This window comes from Panicum virgatum, chromosome 5K, assembly GCF_016808335.1.
Source record: "Panicum virgatum strain AP13 chromosome 5K, P.virgatum_v5, whole genome shotgun sequence".
In the NCBI taxonomy this organism is placed as follows: domain Eukaryota; kingdom Viridiplantae; phylum Streptophyta; class Magnoliopsida; order Poales; family Poaceae; genus Panicum; species Panicum virgatum.
Window position 1 is genome coordinate 15,827,543 of NC_053140.1, and position 7,134 is coordinate 15,834,676.

The 7,134-nt window shown below is 45.6% G+C and overlaps 1 pseudogene; it reads left to right on the top strand.

Moving 5' to 3' along the window:
* The first annotated feature begins 2,553 nt into the window (after positions 1–2,553).
* Positions 2,554–5,421, top strand: LOC120706626 (annotated as a pseudogene).
* Positions 5,422–7,134: the final 1,713 nt, after the last annotated feature.

Here is a 7,134-nt window from a genome sequence, read left to right on the forward strand (position 1 = left end):
CTCCTACTTAACACAAGCTAGAGAGGCTCTACACTTGGAGGTGAGTGATTTCTTCATTTGGACCCCCTCCCCTTGTATTTATAGGAGGGAGCCACCCTCATCTTGCCCGGGAATCGACCCAAACTACCATGGAGCTCCAACCATACCTCGCCACATGTCATCTGTAAGTCGGTGGGATCCGTGGGCCGTCACCACTAGGTCGTCCGACCGTGGGCTGGCCCCGTTTGCCCCGGTCTTTGGTCAGAAAGCTGTTAGGTGGGCCCTCATGTCATATATATGGGTATGGGCTTGTCTTGAGTCAGTCTTAGTGCTCTGGTGGGCCCGTAGATCCTCGTAAACACGTCTAATTCGTCGAGAAGTTGTTGCCTCGGATCCATGATGTGTCACCTTGGTTTTGGGCTGCATTCTCCCCTCATTTCCAAGCATAAGCAACCTGCACATAAATGTACACCAACACTTTGTGGAATTTGTTAGTAATAACTCCTACCACTAGTGTTGACGCTCGTTTTTCATATGCTCATGCAGGAGCTGATAGCTTGCTCTGATGGTCGGGTTTGTATCTTGACGCTTGAAGCCTGTTTTACCTGCATTTCTGCCCGAATTCCGATATAGCAATATTTCTAAGAGGAAACATGGAATTGGAATTTTCTGGATAACATCAGCAGGTATGAGATTTTATTCTCATGATTTTAGGCTTAAGATGATGTCTGAAATGAGTCATTAGCGAGCATAAACAGTGGCCGACCAGGCCATTGCCAGCCAGAGCCTGGTGGCAACAGGCCACCCATCCTTGTTTGGCGCAGTGGTGCAACCTGGTCTGGGCGTCCACATGTGTTGTTTAGGTAGCACCTGGGAGCCGGGCTGGCAGCCCAACCACCACCAACTGCAAGTTCGGGGTGGTGTTTGGCGCCGAGCCAGGCTGGGCAACCACACCGGTTCTCACACAACAACACATTCCCATTGCCATGAACAAATATAATCAAACAATAGCACAATGTTTATATATGGAATCAATGATGACAAGTACAATTCCACAAGTACTTGTGGAAAGATTTCCACAATGTTTATATATAGAATCAATGATGACAAGTACAATAGCACAATGTTTATATATGGATAAAATATCATTTGTAACAGATTTGCATCATTCATTAGTAAGAGCATCCAAGGTTTTCACAGTCACAATACCAAGATTCACGGTCACAATACCAAGGTTCACAGTCACAATACCATAGTTCACAGTCACAATAATTTTCACACACAACTCATAGTCACAATAGCAAGGTTCATAGTCACAATAATTTTCAGTTCACAGTCGTGCATGCTCACGGTTTGTGATTCAAACAAAGCACCGATTGCAATTGTGATTCAATGATTATTTTTGCATCATAGGCCATTGAAATCCCTCTTGGTCCACCAAGACAATGACAGCAATCAAACATGACCCAAAATGACAGAAATGAAGCATGATTGCAATCAAGTATGAAGGTAGCCAACAGAAGCTACAAATATTCTTACAATACCAAATTGTCCTCAAATATTTCCATCCAACTAAGTATATCAAATAGTTAGCCACCCTCTCAGCAAAATAAAACCCCAAAAGGACAGCAGCAAGTTAGCCAAACGAACTGCACAAAATCCAACAGCCCAATGTGTCAGCTGTAGTCAAAAGAGGGGAGTGGAGGAGGAAGGTGGAGGAACTATACATCTCTACAGTCAACCCTCTCAATAGAGGCGGAGCTCTCCATGCGGCAGGGTGGGGCAGCTGCCCCACCTACCGCCGGAGTTGCCCAACAAGACCCCCCTCTTCATCTTCCCTTCCGGCAACCTGGCCGGCCATGGTGAGCGGCACCGCGGCAGTCGGCGGCGGCGTGAGTCATGGCGCCTGTGAAAAACGGGGAGAGGGAGGCGTGTGGAAAAGGCCCAAGGCCCAATTGAGTTGGCCCAACCGTCCAAATTCCCCATCCCCAAACCCTCCTCACAGAGTCACGGTCACGGGATCCCTCCTCCTGGCGCCCTCCAATCCGCGCCGCCGCCTAGACCGTCTCCCAGACCGCCGCCGCTCGCCATCGCGGCATCGCTAGTAGCGCGCCGTCGGCCCGCCGGCGCCTGCTCCGGCCCTCCTCTCCGCTTGTGGCCTGCAGTCTGCAGACCTGCCATCTGCGCGCTGCGGGCTGCGGCGCTACCTACCTGCAGCCGCGGAGCCGCCCTGCGCAGCCACGCCGCCGGCGAGCCCCTGAGCCACGGTGCTGCGAATCTGCGCCCTGCCCTACGGACCTGCGCTGCGGTGCCCGGCGCACCTATGCCTGCCGCCCCGGGCCCCGGCCGCGGCCAGGCTCTAGCCGCCGGACGTCCAAAGGCACCCCGCCCCCGAGCCGGCGAGCCCCTGAGCGACCGGCGCTCTGATGGTGGACGAGGATGGTCGCAGCGACGCCGGCGAGCGGACGACAGGCACTGGCCACGGTCGCGGGCGTAGCACTGGCCAGGGAGAAGGAGAACGAGGGGGAGGAGCAGGCCGGGGTCGGGGCCGTGGTGCAGCGCCCCTAGCACCAACAGTCATGCCTCTTCTACAATTGGAAACAAAAAATTTGTGACAAGAGGTATAATTGTGAATTTCTAGTTTAGGTATTTAGCCATTTACTTGAGATGTGGTAATTGAGATTTTGGTGATTGTATATGCGCAGATTTGAAGTCATTTTTTTCAAGCATGAGTGTTGGTTCTAGATCCCGCCCAAGTACCCATGAAAGTCAAATTGGTGTGGCTGTGGAATCTGAGGAGATACATCAAGAACTAGTTTCTCAAGTTGAATCAACTCATGCAGAAGTTAGGACACTGGTTAGGACAGAACATGCACAAGCCCAAACAGGGCAAGCTGAAACACAGGATGAAGAAGAAAGTGCAAGTACTGATCTCATTAGGGAATTTGATGCAGATCTTCATATTATTGTTGATCCTGGATGTCGAATAGCAATTGATAGATTTCACCCCAACATTAGAGATGAGGTTAAGAGGGCTTATTTGTTGAAGGGTCCAACCCAACCTAGAGGTCATGCATTTCCAAAAAAAAATCGTAGATGTTTCCGAGCAGCATGGTTTGATGATTATGATTGGTTGGAATATAGTGTTTTAAAAGGTGTGGCCTATTGTTTCTATTGCTTTTTGTTTAGGAGAGAAGCAGAGCATGAAAAGTTTGGCCATGATGTTTTTAGTAAGACAGGCTATGATAATTGGAAGAATGCAGCAAATAGAGGCTTTCCAGAACATTGTCGGGCTGTTTATGGCTGCCACAACAAGGCAAGAAAATGTGCTGATGACTTTAGTAACCAAAGGACAAGTATCTCTCGTAAAATTGAGTCCAATACTATAGATTATGAGAAGAGATACAAGGTCCGAGTGACTGCAGCTTTAGACATAGCAAGATTTCTCATTGCCCAAGGTCATGCATTCCGTGGACATGATGAATCTGCAACATCCTTAAATAAAGGCAATTTCTTAGAGATGCTAGATTGGTACAAGAAAAGGAACAATGAGGTGAGGGCTGCATTTGATGATTGGTGTCCAAAAAATGCTAAGATGACTTCTCCCGAGATTCAAAAGGCCCTTACAGAAAGTTGTGCAAAAGAGATTAGTAAAGTGATAAAGGATGAGATTGGGGATAATCTTTTCTCTGTTCTCATTGATGAATCTCGTGATATCTCAATAGCAGAGCAAATGGTTGTGATTGTGAGGTTAGTTGACGTATGTCTCCTAAGTTGTTCCATTGTTGATTTAATTTTATTTATAACCTTGTTGTTCCATGTGCTACAGGTTTGTGAACAAAGACGGAATGGTTGTTGAAAGGTTCTTGGGTCTCAAGCACGTGGAGGACACAACTTCAAATGCATTAAAAAATCTTTGCTTGAGATGCTTGCTAAGTATGGATTATCTATTGCTAGGCTCAGGGGACAAGGATATGATGGAGCCTCAAACATGAGAGGAGAATTCAATGGGCTACAAAAGCAAATTCGTGATGAGAACCCATATGCTTTCTATGTTCACTGCTTTGCACACCAATTGCAATTGGTCATTGTTTCTGTCACATCTAGCTGTTCATCCTTTGATGATTTCTTCAACTATGTCAGTTTGATCGTGACAAGTGCTAGTTCATCTTGTAAAAGAAAGGATAAGTTAAATGCAACACATCAGGAAGAAATTTTGAAAAAATTGGAGACAGGTGAGATTTTTTCAGGAAAAGGCAAGCACCAAAGGACTAATTTAGTTAGACCTGGAGAAACAAGGTGGGGTTCTCATTTGACAACCTTAGCTCGTATTGAGACAATGTGGAATTCTGTGGTTAAGGTGTTGTCCATGATTCATGAGGATGAGCGTAATACTAGTCGAGCGGGTGGTTTGGTGCGCAAGATGGAGAGTTTCTCCTTTGTTTTGAATATGAAGTTGATGTTGAAGGTGCTTCGCATTACTAATGAGCTATCTCAGTTGCTGCAAAGAAAGGATCAAAATATTGTTCAGGCTATGTCATTGCTTGTTGATGTAAAAACAAGGTTGATGTCCTTGAGAAATGAAGGTTGGGAGCCGTTGCTTCATGAAGTCAAATCATTTTGTACTAAAAAGAAGATTCCAATACCAAATATGGATGACTCAATACCTAGATGGCGTCGATCAAGGCTAGATGGTAACTTAATCACCCAAGAGCATCATTACCGTGTTGATACTTTCTTGGCTGCTATTGATGCTATTATCACCGAGATGGACCATCGCTTCAATGAGGTATCATCAGAGTTACTTGTTTTCTTCTCATGTCTTGATCCAAGAGACTCCTTTTCTAAGTTTGATGTTTAAAAGATTGCAAGATTGACTGAAATATATAAAGAAGATTTCTCTGACTTGGATCGCTCTAATATAAGAGACCCACTTGAGAAATTCATCCTTCATAGGAGAAGAGTTGAACAATTCAAGGCTTGTCATGATTTTGGAAGTTTGGCTATACAGATGGTTAAAAGTGAAAGAGACATTGCTTTTCCGATTGTCTATCACCTCATCAAGCTAGGATTGCTTCTACCTGTCGCAACTGCAACTGTTGAAAGAGCCTTCTCGGCTATGAATATAATCAAGACATATTTGCGCAATAAGATGTCCGATGAATGGCTTAATGATTTGATACTCTGTTACATTGAGAAAGAGATTTTTAGAGGCCTTGATGAAAGTGAAGTCAGGAAGACATTTCAAGCCTCCAAAAACCGGGCTATTGACTTGCCTAGGCCACCAAGAAGGCCTAGACATGATTAGTTCTTTAATAGTAGGCTAGTGGTGTAGTGGTATGTCTCCTCTCCTCATAATTGTTTTATTACATTACAATTCATAATTTCATATATTACTCACCAAGTCACTAACTGATTTGCTCTTCAAATTTACAGGTTTCTTAGCTTTTGGAATATTGAATTTTGGTCTATAAATTGGATATTTTTCTTGTTTGATTGATCTTTGTTGAATTAATGGACAATTATCTTCAAATTAGAGGTACGATCATCAATCATTATTTAAATTTGACATAGATTAATTATTGAGGTGTGTCCTCACAATATGATTACAAAGTTATGTTTGCGATGCGCCCCACCTAAAATTTCATCCGAGCTCCGCCACTGCCTCTCAAGGTTCATGCACCCTAGCAATGGACCAGAACTACTGCATGTAGTTCTTGGCTAGGAAGGTCCTAAGCCAAAGAGACCTCTGGCTATCACTCATGCCAACAAAGCTCCTACGTTGGGCCTTGTTGTCGAGCCGGTAGGTGTAAGCTACTATCAGTGCCTCCTCACTGAACCCAGGAGTCTCCATCACAGCCAAGTAGAGGTTAGCATCAACATGGGCTGATCCAGTCTCCCTAAGGGCATTGGCAACATTGTTCATTGCATCAGACATGTTAGTCAACAGCAGCTTCTCATTCTCAGTGAATGCTCCCCTCTTCCTCTTGACCCCAACTGTTGAATCGGTCAAGACCTCAGTGGCCTTGCTGCTGCTGGGTATGTCATGGCTAGATGGAGCCTCACTAGAACACTTGAATGAAGCGCCTGTTGGCATTTCTTAAGTCGATACCGGGTTTGCGAAGACCTCGACAACAACCTCAGAATTGCATGTTGGTGGTTCTTAGTGCAATCACTAGAAATGAGGGTGTCGAACCCATCCTAGCAACTGCACCCAAGGGGTGCCACTCTCGTGGTATAATCTATACAATTACAGATGGATCTGCAAGTGCACGGATATACCGTTGTAGAATTTCACCCGGAGAGTAAGGGTATCGTTATTTATTTGTTCCCAAAGGATGGCAGTGGCAAAGATATTGTACTTAACATTAACCATGACATTGTGTCTCAAGAAATAGGCAAAACTCAAACAGGGGTAAGTCCAGGTAAAGAATAAGTTAGGATAATGCGACACAGCACACAACCACACTCCAAGAGGAAGGAATAAAAGAGAGAAACGACAAAAGAAAGTACTAATCTATCCTACGTTAATTCAGCTGAAGCTTAGTCTAGGTTAGGTGTCCTAGTGCTTCTATACAAAGCTGGGGTTATGTTAGGACATGGTTAGGACTACAGGTGCCAGGAAAATGGGATAGCGGGGAGATGATCCCGTACTGGAGAATGTCCAGTTCCGTTACCTCTTTGCATGAACTCCTACACTGTCAGACCCAGGACAGCGGGACTGCCCACGGGCTCGAAATATTCCAGAGTAGGGAGTAGCACATGGATATGCCCTACCTCTCTTGTATCTACCCAAAGAGGAGTAGAACTAGTCGACATACTCGGGAACCAGCCAAACTTCTCGGACTGAGATCCTAACAGAACTCGACTAGGACTTTCCATGTAACCCTATTCCCCTAGATTATATGAGGGCGAACAAGGACCCCCTCAAGAGGGAGGAGACATCATCGAACAACACCTAAGGGAATACAAACCACCACACAGGACGTAGGGTATTACGCTCCGGCGGCCTGAACCTGTCTAAATCCTTGTATTCCTTACACCATCGTGTTCTGATCTCGGCGAGTCCCTACTCATAACCACTCTCCTCGGGATACCTCTTGGAGAACCCGACGGTAAAACACCGACAACTGGCATCCACCGTGGGGCCTCTCG